At 39.1% G+C, this 17,891-nt stretch overlaps 2 long non-coding RNA genes and 1 pseudogene across 3 annotated transcripts; 1 reads left to right on the top strand and 2 right to left on the bottom strand.

The window, feature by feature from the left end:
• Positions 1–333: 333 nt before the first annotated feature.
• LOC125196028 (uncharacterized) lies at positions 334–1,437 on the bottom strand. The gene is made up of 2 exons (XR_007171822.2): positions 1,165–1,437; positions 334–570 (listed from the first exon to the last, which is right to left on the bottom strand). It is a non-coding gene; the product is annotated as an uncharacterized LOC125196028 (long non-coding RNA).
• Positions 1,438–1,712: 275 nt separating this feature from the next.
• On the top strand, positions 1,713–3,230 carry LOC125196027 (uncharacterized). 2 transcript variants are annotated; one of them, XR_007171821.2, is made up of 3 exons: positions 1,713–1,877; positions 1,978–2,333; positions 2,925–3,230. It is a non-coding gene; the product is annotated as an uncharacterized LOC125196027 (long non-coding RNA). The 2 variants fall into 2 exon arrangements; XR_007171820.2 differs by having other exon boundaries at positions 1,720–1,877; positions 1,978–3,230.
• An 11,122-nt stretch (positions 3,231–14,352) lies between these two features.
• The window catches only part of LOC125194813 (3-ketoacyl-CoA synthase 4-like), a 46,267-nt pseudogene continuing 42,728 nt past the window's right edge, over positions 14,353–17,891 (bottom strand).

Consider the following 17,891-nt stretch of genomic DNA (forward strand, 5'->3'; position numbering starts at 1 on the left):
TAAAGTAAGAGATGTGATTTTGCATAAAAAGGAAATGACTCACTTGTGGTGGGAAATCCCAAAAGGAAAGTGACTTGCTTATAGTGGGACGGAGGGAGTTTTACATTTATAATTTGACAAAAAGGCAATGAAAAATTTTAACTGGTATGTTCCAATCCCCATGCATCAATAATTAGACATCTCCAATGGTACACTAAAACCTAAAATGGGATATGTCACGACCGCACTTGCTAAGGATAGCCTAGTCGGGGAACCGTGACTCGGGGGGAGGGTATAAGAAGCGGGGAAAGAAATAGGGAAAAACAAAATCAAACATTGGTTGCGAGACATGACTAATCAAGTGCTGATACATAGAAGGAAAGATACTCGATCATGAAACTCGAGTAATCGTTTGTAAAAATTTCAATACACCAGAGTTTTGAACAAAATAGACTTGAGTCTTTTAAGATGCACAACGGAAGCAAATGAACGCGGTTCCATGTATGGAGACATGAACCTCCGAGAGTCCTAATCTGACTGAATTAAATGTATTGTCTCAATAGCACTTCATCCACCACTTCGCTGCTCAACCTGCACATTTAGAAATATATGCAGGGCTGAGTACAAAAGTACTCAGTGAACACATTGCCGAAAATACAAATATACATTTGAAAATATTGTCAAGCCACTATCACAGTAACACTCAGGGATTTTATTAAAAAGACCCGAGCTTACTAAAAATCATTTTTCGACTGCAGTGCATTTCTTTCTGTATTTTGCCATATCTGATCATCTTGTGCCGTAGAGATGGTGTTCTCTCACGGTCACATTAACAATCTTGTGCCGTAGAGATGGTGTTCTCTCACGGCCACATCAACATTCTTGTGCCGGGAAGGTGGCCACCTTCCTCGGTCACCAGACCTGCCCTCTGGCCATAGGTCTCCTGTGTACACTAGTCCGAGTAGGGACACCACCTTCACTTGGACCCGAATTCAGTTCACATATCATCATTCACAACTCACTTGGCCTCACGCCAAAACAGATAGGCATCATACACAAAACATTTTGGCAAGACAACATCATTTAAAATAAACAACGAACATATGTTCGAGTTTTTCATAAAATATCACTTCAAAAATAATTTGCATTTTTATCCACATTAGTATGTAGGATAGAAAAGTTCACCTTGTTTTTGCTTCCTAGGATTTTCGTAATTCTCTGTTTCTCAAAGTTATCTTCCTGTATGTTCTTCCTTTTTAGAAACAAAATACAAGCTAAATTTCAGCTTTAAGAATATATATATATATATAATAACTTTATGATATGCATCTTATTATATGGTTCTCCTTCTTTAAGCCTTACTCTTCTATTAGGTTTTTATGACTCTCTCTAGAAATTCATTTTCATATCATTTCATTATAATTCTGGGATTTAATTAGAAGTCTTAAACAACTAATTAAAGAGAAATTTTATTTATTTACTTCCAGAGATTTTATCTTCTATCAAAATATTTTGGTCCTGCCAAAATAATTTAAATTAGCCTAAACAAAGCATGGATCAATTTATAAATCAAGAGCTAAATGGGCCAATTAATATATAGAACTTAGCTCAAGATGAAATTATCGGCAGTGGGCTAAAGGGATACTTCTTACACTAATTCAAATTGAGAAGAATTAATTAAGAATTAGCCCAATTATATATATATACTCCTTACGTCTCTTTCCCTTTCTCCCTCAACTCTCCCTCTATTTCTTCTCCCCCTCGCCTCTCTCTCTCGAATCTCGAATCTGTCGCCGCCGCTGCACGGGCGGCGGTTCCCCGGCCTCCCCACGCCTCGCACTGCCAGAGCAGTTTCCCGACGCCCCGACGGCCGCTGCCTCATCGCCGACTCCTGAGAGGTAAGTTAGAGAAATTCTATCTTATTTCTTTCTGTGTAATTTCTAAAGATTTAATCTTTGATTTAAAGTTTAGGTGTTTCAAACTTGTATATTTTTGAAGGTGGGTGAAATCAGTGATGCATCGGGCTGTGGGGCTGCTACTGTCGTCGATAGGGTGCCGAAGATTAGTCGCCGGAGTCCCGACAGATTTATACTCTCGAGACAAGTTCTTATTTTGTGAAGAATTGCTATTTGTTGTTTTGGTAGCTAAAGTGAAGAATTGTTATTCTTGATCTACATGCTTATATGCAAATTTTGAGAAAAGAAAAGTGCTTGGAGTTTACTTTCATTACGTGGGAAAATGTGTTGTTGGATTGTGGGACTTGACCCTGTAATTGTTTGCAACTCTCCCCCTTTTCTTACTCCTTCTCTCTCCTTCGGATGGTTGAAAGTTTTGGAGTGAGTTCCTATTGTTTTGTAAGTGACGCTGGAAAAAGGAAAGCTCGTTCCCATATATATACATTTACCTTGCCTAGCTTAGCTTGTACATATCTCTGATTTGATATGCTTAGATCTTTAGCAGGGATTTAATATCTTACTTGGCATAATCTGCTCCCTCAATCTCCTGAACAAATCTTGCAATGAGATTATGCATTAAATGTCTACTATCCACTTGCACATTACTTTATCTCCTCATAGTATTTTATTTGATAGAGTATGTGAAAGTGATTGAGAGCAGAAGGAACTTTGTTTCTATTTATAGGCTAAAATAATTTATGTTGCATTCTTTCTATGAAATCTCTGAAATTAGATTCGTATTGAATGCAAATACTGTATAAGATTGGTGATAGATATGAAGAAGTTACCACGTAGTCCCACTTGCAATTATTATATCTATTTCCTTAAGATTTTATTTGATATGGGAATAAATGATCTCCTCAGTAAATCTTATGGAAAATCTTCTCAAAGATTAGCTTAGATTTCTCAATCTATCTCACCGTAGATTTTGATCTTGGCATTAAGTGCAAGATCTTATATGATTTCTACAAATTTTCCCATTTTACGCAGGAACATACATTGGCGGAGGTCGGTGACGTGTTGGACTTTGTTGGGATGCTAGCAGTGTTGTCAAACGGCCTGCCCGAGACTTGCACATCTTTCGCTTCCGATCATAATAGGCTAGGCTTTAATTATATTGTAATATTAGACTTGATTCGTGTATCGGGTATTACGACTTTTACTTTGAATTTATTCTTTGGATAGTCATTGAAAATAATTGCTAAATAGCACAAAAGTTTATTAGATGTCTCGTCTATATTTTCTTAACTCAATGTAAGATTCTTTCATATTTTAGTGCCGCTTTGAAATATCTAATATTCGTTGTATCGTGCTTTTATTTAATGTTGTAAAATCCTTTCAAAGTTTTGGGTTGTTACAGGATAGGTATTTAGCTCCAATAGTATTCAAAAATTAATCATATTTTTGGTTTTTGAGAAAAAAATACCTATCTTTAGGTTTACACTAAACCAAAACCTAAAAAATTCTCAAATTTTGTGAGTAAAAAAAGCATAATATAGAGAATATTCTTTTAAGTTTGAGTTTAGTGTAAATGGTTGGAGTAAAATCAATATTTAGTGTGAGATTTACACTAAAATGGGTTTGAGTTTAGTGGAATGGTTGGAGATGCTCTTATTCATTTAAGGCCAAAACCTACAATTAGATTATATTCTCTCCGTCCAATCTAAGATGACACATTTTTTAATCGGCACGGAATTTTGGTTAATATATTTAATTGGAAAGAGAGTGTAAATATTAAATAGAATGAGAAAGAGTGTTGAATATTTAGTTGGAATGAGAAAAATGATTGAATGTATTAATTAGAAAGAGAAAGTTACTAAAGTAGAAATGTGTCATCTTAATTGACTGTCATTTTAGCTGGAATGGCTTGTTAAATGAGCTATATAAGTTCGATAGTACTCCCTCCGTCCCGCTTTAGGAGTCCCGGTTGAGTCGGGCACATGTTTTAAGAAAAAAGTGTTTAGTGTGTAATAAATAAATATTGTAGTGGATGTTGGGACCCACTTTTAGTTGAGTGTCCAATAAATAAATATTTTAGTGGATGTTGTGACCCATTTTTAATATTTTTTTATTAGTTGTAGTGGATGTTGGGACCCACTTTTAGCACTTTGTAGGCATTTTTTATTAATTTATCTCAACCGGAACTCCTAAAGTGGGACGCCCAAATTAATCAACCGGGACTCCTAAAGCGGGACGGAGGGAGTAATAAACAAAAAGTGAATAAATGAGCAATACAAGAAACAGAAAGGTACTAAGAAAAAAAAGAGACAAAATATATGGTCCTTGTACTAATACATTTTATTTCAATAGGTCTTTTCTATAAATTTTAAGTACAGTGCTTCACTACTTTAGATCACTGTACTACTATAGTTTGTTTCATTAATTTGTTTTATAATTTTTTTTTCTCAATAGGCCCTTATACTTATGCATTTTGATTTACGAGGTTCTTTGGTGTAATCTTTATTTAATGAACTTAATAAATTTTCTTGCGTTGATTACATTTTTTTTTTAAATTAATTTCAGTTGCTATATCGATTCAAGAATGATAATGATAAATTTTAAAGTTGATAAAAGTGAAATATCAAAAAATTTTGCATATTTTCAATGATTTTTGGGTTTTTTTTTTTTTAACACTTTCACGGTGGAGGGTTAAGTAGGACCCTTATCCCCTATATATCATCCAAAAGAAAGTTTACAACGAGACTATCCCAAAAGTGGATCGTCTTGCAATTAAGCAAAAACTAACACCAAGTCTATTACATATGAAAACCGCAGAACACTAACTATCAAAACCGGAAGTTTGGCAGCCCTATCTGATCCAGCCTGCACAGCGCCTTCACACGAGCAGGACACAACCCTTTTGTGTAGAAGTTCGTTATCCCTATTTGCAAGCCAATACCCGCAAGGAAGTCCGCAACTTTATTTCCTTCTCTAAAAATATGAGACACTTTCCAAGTAACCCCCTCCAGCTCTCGCCTTACTTTAGCAAGTTTAGCACAAACCTCAGCCGAACCCAAGTGATTTGTGGACAACCATCGAACCACCACCTCTGCATCTATCTCTATCCAGATCTTACTACCATGTTGTTTAACCTCTGCATCTATCTCTATTCAGATCTTACTACCATGCTGTTTAGCCAGGATGACGCATTATTTTTTGGTTACAACTGAATTAATTTCAAAATAAATATAAAAAAATAAAAATAAATTAATTAATTAACACAAGAAAAATTAATTAATTTATGCCGTCCATTAAATAAAGATCCATCCATATTAAGGAAAAATATGAAAACCTCTTAAATCAAAATGCATTAGTATAAGGATTTAATGAAAAAAAATTACTAATTAAAGAACTAATGAAACAAAAAAAATATGTAAAACAACCTTTTGAAATAAAATGTATTGGTACATTATTACAAGGACCTTTTGAACCAGCAATTTGTAGAATGGTCTAGTGAACTAAAATGTAATACTACTATATGTTTTGACGAAAAAAGATGGCAATATAAGTTCACGAGCCTCTCCTATAGCAATGGTTAAAATAATTATATTTAAACTGTACTGAGAAACATAAAAATTACTACAATTTAATTGCACGTAAAAGATTTACGAATGCATATATACTTCAATTTTTCTACATTAGTAATTAAATCAATTTTTTAGGCATAATTAATGTATATGTTGTTCAAGGGTCATATTCTAATGTTTATAGCACCCTAATCCAAAATCAAGACCAAATCTCCACCCTTAGATTTTAAAATAAGTGGATGAGATTAAATCTTATGAATCTCAATAAATAATAGACAAAATATCAACAAAAGGGTAATATCGTCATTATGTTATCATATGATAATTTTCGTGAATGTTTTTTTATATCAACATAGTGTATTACAAATATCAACAATATGACATAAGAATATCAACACTAGTACAAGAAAATATCAACACATATTTATTGAGATTTTTACATGGTTTTATTGAGATTTTACATGGTTTTATTGAGATTTTTTGATGTATTTTTTGCGAAAAAATAATTTAAATTGAGAGAGTTGCATAAATTTAAAGTTTTAAGATGATTTTAATGAAATGGAATTGACATTAATACCCTCTAATTTTATTTATTAATTTTCTTAATTAAAAATATAATCCATGTGACATTATTTCAACCACTAGATCTTCTAACCTAATGACTAAAATTTAGTTTTAGTTTGGGATTGCTAATTCATTAGCAATTGATCACTCCCCCGTTGTTATACCGCAATGCATTCCGCAATGCACGTGTTTTATTTATTTTCTAAACAAATTTTGATTTCCAATGAGGTTACTCAGAAGTAACTTCACCACCAAATTTATTAAACTACCGTTGTTATACCGCAATGCATTCCGCAATGCACGTGTTTTATTTATTTTCTAAACAAATTTTGATTTCCAACGAGGTTACTCAGAAGTAACTTCACCACCAAATTTATTAAACTAAAGTTGGACTTTTACTAATAAAATGTCGAAATTCATGCCAACTTTTTGTCTAGAGTAAACCCCTATATAACTTCTTCGGAAAAAAATTAAAATTGAGTATGTTGAATATACACCTTTTTAAAAACAACACCCAAGTTAAATTAAAGAGTAAAAGGCTAAAATTGGTCCTGAATATATGTCCATTTTATCGTTTGGGTCCTAAACTTTATCTTTTGAATTTTTTGGTCCTGTACATTTCAAATCGGATCACAATTGGTCATCCGTTAACAATTCCGTTAATATTTAACGGTCAACGATTTTAATCACAATTTTGACCAATTTAAGCAATTTTTAATTATTTAATCATCAAAATTATTTTTTAAATAAAATCATAAATTATTTACTCCAATCATTTTCATCTTCTTCCTCACTTTCATCAATGGTGGGGAGGGAGCATAAGATTTTCACAGTGAACCCGTCACGCCATCACTGCCACTCCGGCAAGACGTTGCTCCACCGCTGGGCCTCCTCTGGGCCTGCGGAATGGATATGTGGACTACTCCGATTTCGTTTCTCGCTTGCATTGCCAGAAAGTTAGGGTTGTTAAGCGACACCTCTACAGATTTTCTTCGGAGATGTCACCGCCTTCTTCTCTCTCTACTTTCTGGTAATCAATCATCTCTATGTTTCTCTTCAATTTTTGAGTATTCACAGTGTGAATCGATCTGTGTAGACTGTAGACATCTTTGGGATGTTTGGCCGCCGCTGGGCCTCCGTCTCTCCGACGGCAGAGGAGCAGGAATTCAATCTGCGGTGGGGGATAAGATAAAAGAGGAGGCCTAGCGGTGGAGTGACGTCGTGCCGAAGAGGCAGTGACGGCGTGACGGGTTGACTGTGAAAATCTTCCCCTCCCTCTCCCGCCATTGATGAAAGTGGAGGAAGAAGATGAAAGTGATTGGAATAAATAATTTATGATTTAAAAAAAAAAGTATTTTGATGATTAAATAATTAAAAATTGTTTAAGTTGGTTAAAATTGTGATTAAAATTGTTGACCGTTAAATATTAACGGAATTGTTAACGGAGGACCAATTGTGATCTGATTCGAAATGTACAGGACCAAAAAATTCAAAAGATAAAGTTTATGACCAAAATGATAAAATTGACATATGTTCAGGACCAATTTTAGCCTTTCCTCTAAATTAAATTACAATAACTTCTTTCATAAGTTTCTGCTTCGTATATTTGACATTATTGATTTACAGATTCACATTCACTAATTGTTGAATTTTAGAAGTAAGATACATTACTCATTATTTGTGTCAACTCAATCATTTATTCATTTGTTTTTTTTATTGGCCAAGATTTTGGTATATTCGGATCCAATCCGACAAAGCTGGATGTAGGATCCGGTCATTATATAATGTTGACGAAAAATATTGTGAGTAGAAACGAGCTCGATGCGAAAAAAAGAGAGTAAAGAACACCGGCGTTTACGTGGTTTGGCTCTAGGCCTACGTCCACGGGCAGAAATCTAGCATGCATTGTATTGATCACTCAAAAGGATTTACAAGAAGTTCACAACTCTCAGTGTTTACAAGATGAAGAACTAACTATCTCTCAACTTGCTCGAAGAAGACAACTCCGAGAGCAATTCGCACAATTGGAGAAAAAACCCTTGTCTTCACTCTTGATTTTTCACCTCTCTGAATAATGAATCTCCCTTCATTAGCTAACTAGTATTTAACCACGGTTAGCTTAGCTCATCCAAGAACCGATCTAACCAACTCCAACCGTCGCACTTCAGCTCCAAAAGGTAGTTATTCCAACGGCTACTTTCTCAAAGAAGAACCTTCACCGTTCCAACGGTCTTATTTTGGTTTTGGCCAGCTAAACAACCAACAAATCCTCCACCTTGACCAAACCCAAAACCTCACACGTCTAGCCCCGCCATCCCTACTTACTTACAACCTCCGAACCACCCTCACCAAATCCAAGTAATGCCTGAACTTGGATCTTGGCAAGGCCTTTGTGAGCATATCTGCTGCATTGTGCTCAGTGTCCACCTTCTCAACTCTGACGCTTCCTTTGTCAATCTCATCTCGAATGAAATGTAGCCTCACGTTGATGTGTTTACTTCGCTCATGGAAAGTTTGATGCTTCGCGAAGCAAATAGCGCTACTACTGTCACACTTAATAGCAACACTCTCTTGCTCCAAACCAAAATCACCAATCATTCCTTTAAGCCATATGCTTTCTTTCACAGCTTCTGTTAAGGCTATATACTCCGCCTCCGTTGTCGACAAAGCAACCATAGATTGAAGGTTGGACTTCCAGCTTACTGCTGCCCCAAAAAGAGTAAGTATGTACTCGGATTGTGAGCGCCTATTGTCCACATTTGCTGTGTAATCTGAATCACAAAAACCGGTAAGAACATCTCCATTCACCCCATCCTCTGCCCTGAATACAATTCCCAGATCACTACTCCCCCGTAGGTATTTGAGGATTCCCTTCAAGGCCAACCAGTGCTCTCTTCCCGGACAGGACATATATCGGCTAACCACACTAATTGCGTGGGAGGTATCTGGCCTTGTACATATCATCATGTACATTACACTGCCAACTATATTAGAGTAAGGTACTTGGCTCATCTCTCTTTCTTCTTGCTGATTCCTAGGGCATTGATCTTTAGACAACTTGATCTGCTGAGATAATGGAGTTGTTGTTTTGCTCCTGTCTGATATTTCTGTATTCCCTTCTTGATATAATCTTCTTGAGACAAACACAAAATCCCCTTCTCTCTGTCTCTGAGTATATCCATGCCTAGTATTTTCTTGGCACTCCCCAGATCTTTAACCTCAAAGCCCTCCTTTAGCAATTGCTTAACTCTGTCCAGCTCCCTTCTATCTCTATCTGGTCCATTAGCAGTATGTCATCAACATACAGGAGTAGATACACCACTGGTCCTTCACTATCTGATTTGAAGTACACACAATTATCATACTTGGAACTTGTGAATCCCATTTTCTGCATATGCTCATCAAACTTAATATGCCACTGGTTGTTTGCTTGCTTTAAACCATATAGACTCTTCTTTAGTAAGCACACCTTGTCTTTACTGCCAAAAACTACAAATTCCTCTGGCTGATCCATATATATAGTCTCCTCTAGATCTCCATGAAGGAAGGTTGTCTTCACATCAAGCTGATCCAGATGCCAATTTCTTTGTGCAACAATGGGTAGCAAGATTCTAATTGAAGCATGCTTCACAACTGGAGAGAACACTTCATTGTAATCTATCCCCTCCTCTTATGTGAATCCTCGAGCCACAAGCCTTGCCTTAAACCTGATCTTATTCCCAGCCTCCACCTTCTTCTTGTATACCCATTTGCAGCTTACTGGTCTCTGCTTATTTTTTAGCAAAGACTGTATCTCTTTTATCACTGCCTCCATTCATTGCTTGCTTTCTTTAGATTCCATAGCCTCCTTGAAACTTGCAGGCTCTGCATACTCAATGTTCTCTGCAATACAGAGTGCATACAACAAGTACTCAGTTCACTGTATCTAGATGATGGTTTAGGGACTCTTCTAGCTCTATCCCTGGCCAGAACATAATCCCTCATATCTTGTTGCTCAGCCTCAGATTCCAGTGTACTACTACCCAGTCCCTCTTCATCATGGACTGTTGGCTGTTCCTCAGATTCAGAAGTTCCATCAACTCCAGGAGCTTCCACCTGAGCTGATTCCCCAGGTTCTAAGATTTCTACTTCGAACCTCCTTTCCCTTTCTGTATCCTTGTCAACTTGGGATGATTTCTTACTGCTCTGAACCTTCTCCAGAAAAGGCATTATGCTCTCCTCAAATTGAATATCTCTGGATATGACAGCCTTCTGATTTCCTGACTCTGTACACCATAACATGTAGCCTTTCTCTCCCCTTTGGTACCCAATCATCACACACCTCAGAGCCCTTGGCTCCAACTTGTTCTGTCTGACATGGGCATATGCCATGCAGCCAAAGATCCTCAGGTCTAAGTAGCTCACAGCCCTTCCATACCACCTCTGATCAGGAGTATCAAAAGCTATGGCTGAGGAGGGACTTCTATTTATCAGCACTGCAGCCATATTCACAGCCTCCCCCCAGAACTTCTTTGGCATACCAGAACTAAACAGCATACACCTGACTCTCTCCAAAATAGTCCTGTTCATGCGCTCGACAACACCATTTTGTTGTGGATTGCCTGGAACTGTCCTATGTCTTCTCACTCCTTTGTCCTTGCAGAACTGATCAAACTCTTTACTCAAGAACTCTAGTCCATTGTCAGTTCTTAAGTATTTCAGTGAACAACCTTTCACCACCTCAACTTCTCTACACCATTCCTTAAGTCTCACAAAGGTCTCTGACTTCTCCTTTAGTATGAACATCCACAATTTCCTGGAAAAGAAATCAATAATGGACAAAAAATATTTACCTCCACCTAAGTTGATTGGTGTAGCTAGCCCCAATAAATCATTGTGGGCATAGTTCAAAGGTGATGTTGAACTTTGAATACCCTTTGAATATGGCAATTTCATGCTCTTTCCTAGCACACACTGCTCACATAGTCCCAACTGCTTACTTGGGCTTTCTAGCTCAATCATATTTCTCTTGGCTAACTCCTTTATCCCAGCTTCCCCCAAATGTCCAAGTCTGAGATGCCATACTTTGAGACTCAATTTCTGCACAACATTCACTGCTCCAGAGATTACCTTTGCCTTCAAATAATAGAGACTTCTCTTCCTTTCAGCCATCATGACAACCTCCCCATTCTTGACAATGTTCATGACCCCACCAGATAAGATGCAAGCATACCCTGCAGCATCCAAGACTCCAATGGAGATCAAGTTTCTTTTTATCTCTGGAATGTACCTCACACCAGTGAGTAATCTGACAGATCCATCATGCAACTTGAGGCTTATGTCTCCCACTCCTCTGATCCTGCAGACCTTGTTATTTCCCAATAGAACTGATCCAACTGCATCCTCTATCTCACGGAAATAGCTTCTACTTGGGAACATATGGAAGCTGCACCCAGAGTCCATGATCCAAGGAAGTTCCTCTACTTCCTCAGATATGCAAAGAGCCTTAGGGATCTCCACCTCCTCTGCAAGATCAGCAGTGTTCTTTCCACCTTCTTCCTCTGCTTGCTTCTTCTCCAAGACCAGCAGTTTTTCTTTAGGTGGTCAGGCTTCTTGCAGTAATGGCATGACCTGGTCTCCTTGCCATAACCCCTTTTATCATTCAAAGGCTTCTTCTGCATTTTCTTCTTTCCATTTTTCTTGAATTCTGCCTTGACATTCAGACTCTCGGCTAACACATCAGGAGTTTTGGAGTTAGTTTTCTGGACTTCTTTGAGTTTTAAGACAGAGTAGACCTCTTCATAACTGATCTTAGAATCTCTACCAAGAAGCATAGCATCCTTAAAATGCTCATAACTAGGCGGCAAAGAATTTAAAAACATTAGGGCCTTATCTTCATCGTTAATCTCCTCATCAATATTCTCCAGATCATCCAGACATTTCCCAAACTCCTCAAGCTGCTCCAAAACACTCTTTCCATTAGCAATTTTGAAGGTCAGGAGCTTTTGCTTCAAGTGCAACCGATTAGCTAGGGACTTGACCATGTATAGTGACTCCAACTTGGACCAAATCCCAGCTGCTGTGTCCTCCTTGGACACCTCTCGAAAAACTCAGTGAGATTGAGAATCAAGGTGCTATATGCCTTATATTGCATATCTTGCACCCTTGCCTTTTCCTTCTCATCTAACTCAACCTTCTTTTCTTCACCATCGTTTCTGCCACTCAAGATTTCCCACAAACCTTGCTGCATCAAGATTGCCTTCATCTTGGGTCTCCACAAGCCAAAGTCATTTCGGCCAGTGAATTTTTCAACCTCAAACTTTGCACTGGACATTCTTCGAACAGGTGGTGTTCCTTCTTGAAGAAAACTCAAAACAGAACAGAATGAGCCTCTTTCCCAAAAACTTTCCCTTCTTGGTTCCTTCAGCTCCCAATTCCCACAGACGGCACCACGTTGTGAGTAGAAACGAGCTTGATGCAAAATCAAACAAAAGAAAGTAAAGAACACCGACGTTTACGTGGTTCGGCTATAGGCGTACGTCCACAAGCCGAAATCTAGCATGCGTTGTATTGATCACTCAAAAGGATTTACAAGAAGTTCACAACTCTCAGTGTTTACAAGATGAAGACCTAACTATCTCTCAACTCGCTCGAAGAAGACAACTCCGAGAGCAATTCACACAGTTGGAGAAAAAACCCTTGCCTTCACTCTTGATTTTTCACCTCTCTGAATAATGAATCTCCCTTCATTAGCTAACCAGTATTTAACCACGGTTAGCTCATCCAAGAACCAATCTAACCAACTCCAACCGTGCTCAACTTCAAAAGGTAGTTATTCCAACGGCTACTTTCTCAAAGAAGAGCCTTCACCGTTCTAACGGTCTTATTTTGGTTTCGGCCAGCTCAACAACCAACCAATATCATTACCTAAGCTTTGATATAGCATGGGTATTATTTGAAAGATAAAATAATAAGGGCGGGGATTTAGTATGGGATAAGTTAAGATGGGTTTTATATAAAATCCAATATTTACTAAATTAGTATATATTGGATTTTATATTGTTGTTTAATTGTTAAGCTTATATAAAAGATAATTTTAGTAATGTGTTTAGTTGATATGATTAGCAAAATATTAATTTTATTTTCTACATTAAACTCTGAGTCAATTTTTCTTGTTAAGTAACTAATTGCTTTGAATTAATAATCGGCAATTACAAAATTTTGAACTTATTACTATATTAAATTGTATATCATTTTTTATTAATTAATTACTCCCTCCGTTCCCGAATAAGAGTTACTAATTTCCATTTTGGTCCGTCCCCAATTAAGAGTAGCACTTCATTTTTACTATAAATGGTAAGTAGGTCTCACATTCCACTAACTCATTTCACTCACATTTCATTATAAAACCAATATAAAAAAGTGGGTCCCACATTCCACTAACTTTTTCAACCAACTTTTCTTTACATTTCTTGAAACTCCTGCCCGGTCAAAGTACTACTTCTAATGGGGAACGGAGGGAGTAATTAACTGATTTGAATTAGGGATTAATAATGGGCGAAATACAGAAGATGGGGATTCATTTAGAAACCCAATATTCTTAGTTAATCATGACAACTTCATTGATAAAAAAAATGATTTCTGACTTATATATGCTTCAATGCTTGTATAGGGAAATCCAATTTAAATAAAGAAAAAAGAAAAAGATATTGAATTTTATTATGAGAAGAGAGTGATTTTTGGGGCAATATAATTCCATTGAGTTATAAACTAATTAGTTTCGTATCTGACTCTTAATTATTTTGTCCTAATTAATTGCACATGTAATTTGTTAATATTGATAGCATGCATGTTTCCAATAAAAAGGACCGTGAATAAGTTCCGGCAAGTCGCAACCGTCCCTCATTCAACAGTCACCTCTCGCACATCACAACTCAAAAAGAAGAAAGACAAAAAAAACTAGTACTAATTCATTTCCATAGTAGTAACATTACAACAATGTTGAAAATGTAGAATGTATTTGGATGAAGAAACCTCCATCAGTGGAGGATGAAGAAATTGTAAAATTGGGAAAAACTGTCGATAGAGTGAAGAAGAAAAAGGAAAAATTTCACTATGGACTACATTTTTATTAATTGGTGAGTACAAAATACAATGAGATGCTTTATATAAGCTGAAAACTAAATGATAAATAAACTAATTAATTCTAACTAATTATACTAATCAACCTAACTAATTACATTTTATTTTCAATTTCAACAAACAACACAACAAAAGACCTCGAAATATCATGAAATGCAGTACACAATTAATCAATATTAAAAAGGTAGGTCGGATGCATGGATGGTTCAGAGTGGATAGTTATGTATGAAATCCTCCCAAGGCCCATTGATGTGGGGTTCAACATTCCTTAGCGCCACCCATACTGCAGTGTTGCACTTGAATCCACTCCCGAAGCCAATCTGCCACACCCAATGCCCCTTCCACATCCTTCCCTTCGCCTCCACGTACGCCAGCTCGTACCAAATCGAGCTGGAAGACGTGTTCCCAAACCTGTGGAGCGTTATCCTAGACGCCTCCACGTCCACCGGAAGCAGCTTCAGGTTCGCCTCCAGCTCATGGATCACGCCCCTCCCAACCCGCGTGGATACGGAAGTGCTCAAACGCCAGCTTGAAATCCGAGACGTGATTCTTCCTCAACACCTTCTTCATCATGAACACCACCTGCTCGCTCATCGGCAGCACGAGCGGCCCCATTGTGGCGATGTTCATCCTCAGGGCGCCTCCCGCGATGGCCATGAGATCCCTGGAGAGAGAAATCCCATTTTTGCCCTCGTCGTCCTCCTCCTGGTAGACGCAGCGGAAGGCCTTGTTGTCGGCGCCCTTATGTTAGATTTTTAAGTGTAATTGGATTAACTTGAATGATCGGTTATTGTTATAATGATACATCATTTAAGTATGGAGGTGCGGAGTGCACGCTTATTTGAATTCGTTATAATATTAGGAGCGAAGCTCCAAGATAGATGAACGGGGGTCCGGGGGCAGCGTCCCCGGGTAGCGGGGTCCAAGGGGCGGCAGCCCCTGGCGGGGTCCAAGGGGCAGAGCCCCTGGCTGGGGTCGACAAAGTTACTGTATCGGAAATTCATCCGAAAATATAATTTCCGAAATTCGAAGGACTAAATTGCAATTTTGGAAACCTTTGAAATTCGGTTATTTTCGGTTTCATCTCCCAACAGGTGCAATGCTTCATTGCACTGTTTCATCTTCTTCTTCTACTGATCATTTTCTGGTTCATAATAATTGAAAATACAGACAAATGATCTTCTAATACTCTGAATTTTATCCGATCAAACATTTTTGGCTGAACCCCGAAATTGATTTGATCTGAAAGTGATAAACACGACTTTCAGATATCCAGTTTTTGTTTCTCTGTTTTATATCTCCCTAACACCTTATGCGTCCGCACCACGTGGTGGAGCTCGTATTTGGACCTCCTTTACTCGGAGGATTTGTTGGAGAGGAGGATGGAGGCGGCGCCAACCCGGAAGAGGCAGTTGGCGATGAGCATGGATTTTTTTAGGCAGTGGTAGGAGTTCTGCGTGATGTTCTTGGTGCTGACGACGAGGGCGTAGGTGCTGCGGTGGAGCTGTAGCATGTCCTTGGCGAGGTCGAGAGCGTCGAGGCCGGCGCTGGAGCCCATCCTGCCGAGGTTGAAGCTCTTGATGCTGCTCCGCAGCTTGTACCTGTTGACGACGACGGCTGGAGAGGGAGGGCGTGGGATTGAAGAGGCTTGTGTTGGAAAGATCACTTGAGGTGTCCCAAGTATTATGGGAAGAGAGTGTGGAGTTTCAAGAATATTGGAAAGAGACACTTGAGAGTTTCAAGAAACATAACATTGATAGTGTTATAGTTCCAATTGTATTGTTCCTAGGTGCATTACTTCTCTAGTCCTATAAATAGAGATATCAATGTATCACAAATATAACAATTCAAATCCAATACAATGTAGTAGATAAAGATTTTAGTGTCTTTTATTTTCCGTATTTTATTTTTCAACATTGTATCAGAACAGGTTCGATCACATGGGTCGATCTCTGTCTCTATATTAAAAAAAAATAAAAATAAAAAATAAAAAACATCAAGGAAGAGGAGGCTCTTCAGTTAGCAATGGGCTGAAACTTTGTCCAACAGCCATGTTCTTCACCAACAAAGTGACGGTATAACAAGACCCGACGGAAACGACAACATGACGGCAGCGGCAGCAACCGCGCCTGGGTTGGCGGTGGCGCTTGGCTGGACCGGGACAACAACAGTGAGCTCTCGTTGGCTGAATTTCAAACGGGAATCGATGGCGAAACCTGACCATGGTGAGGCAACAGCAAGATCGAGCAACCACAACCCCGTGGAAGGAACGGAGGCTACGAGAGAGTGTCGCAGTGGTGGCGGTGAGGAGGCTAGGCGAAGGCAGTGACGTGGAACCAGGTGCAAGGGCTCACGAGGTTCGAATCCCAGTTCTCAAGCACCTTATCCGGGTGACCCCGAAAGCAGCAAACATGATGACGACCTCTCTTGAGCCGCCGTGTCTCAAAAGCCCTAGTTTATTATGAGACGGCAACAATAGCTGGGCTCGTCTGGTTGCCGAGAAGGCGAGACGTCAACAAGACAGCCCGACAAGCTAGCCCTATATCCGGAGATAAAATCCGTATTCAAGAAACGTCCGACCGAGGGGGAGATTAAGGCATGCGACCGGATGATTCCCCTATCTTAACAATGGAGTGAGACGCTCCACAACCAGCATCCAAACCCTCGGCTTGAAACTATCGCCGCAGCAGCCTCAAAATCAGGAGAGGAGAGTACCGATTCCGGTTCAGCTGATGATGCAAAGAAGATGGAGTTTTCGGTTTGTCCGGCCGAGGGGGAGAGAATTATGCGACCGAACAATTCCTCTCCAAACCTATGTTGGCCATGTAGGCCAAAGACGACCGTGCCGGTGAGAGAAGAAAAGGCTGCAGAAGCTCAGCCTACACGCCGATGGAGCGTCAAGCATGTGACGCGAAAGGATAGATGACAGAATGAGGCGAGGGAGGCGGCGGTGGCAAGGGCTGAGGAGATGAGCAGACTGACCATGTAGGCATCCACCAGAACAAAGAAATAGCCAACGACTGTCTTCAGAGGGAACGTATTGTGGGACAGGATCGGGGTTGCCGGAGATAGGAACGGCCACCGGGATTGCACCTACGCGAATAGAGCTACACGGGGAAAGTATACGAGAGGAAGAAGGGGAAGTTTGCATTAATTCCCAAATCATGAAAATAATACAATAGGAAAATGCAGCTCATATAAGGAGCATGCGTACTCTACATCACAGCTAAGCAACGATTTAACTAACTAACTATTCTCTATTCCGCGCTCACGGCGTGATTTCATCCCATTCAATCCACGTGTGTATGTAACCATACACACTTATTTAGCTTGATTCCCTCGTGCGCTTATTGAGAAGCTCTTCCACGTATCAAATCTCCCCTCCTCAAAATCAACCTTGACCTCAAGGTTTAAAATGAGGAAACCTCTCCTGCAGATTATGCAAGTACTCCCACGTGGCGTCTTCTGGGAAGGAATTAGCCCAATGAACAAGGACCTACGTAGCCGGACGGTTGCCCTGTTTCACCAATCTGCGTTCCAGAATCTGCACAGGCTCCAGAAATGTTAAGTTGAGTTTCCCACTGTAGGTAGAGAGCCATGAAGCTGATGTAAAGGCCCCATATTCCTCTTTAACTACGAGACGTGAAAAACAGGATGGATCTTGCAGTCGGCCGGTAGCTGCAGTTTGTAGGCAACTTCACCAATTTTATCCACTACCTTAAAAGGACCAAAGTAGCGAGGGCTC

This window comes from Salvia hispanica, chromosome 4 (assembly GCF_029641045.1).
Source record: "Salvia hispanica isolate PSC_SH4W2 chromosome 4, Shi_PSC_v1, whole genome shotgun sequence".
Taxonomy (NCBI): domain Eukaryota; kingdom Viridiplantae; phylum Streptophyta; class Magnoliopsida; order Lamiales; family Lamiaceae; genus Salvia; species Salvia hispanica.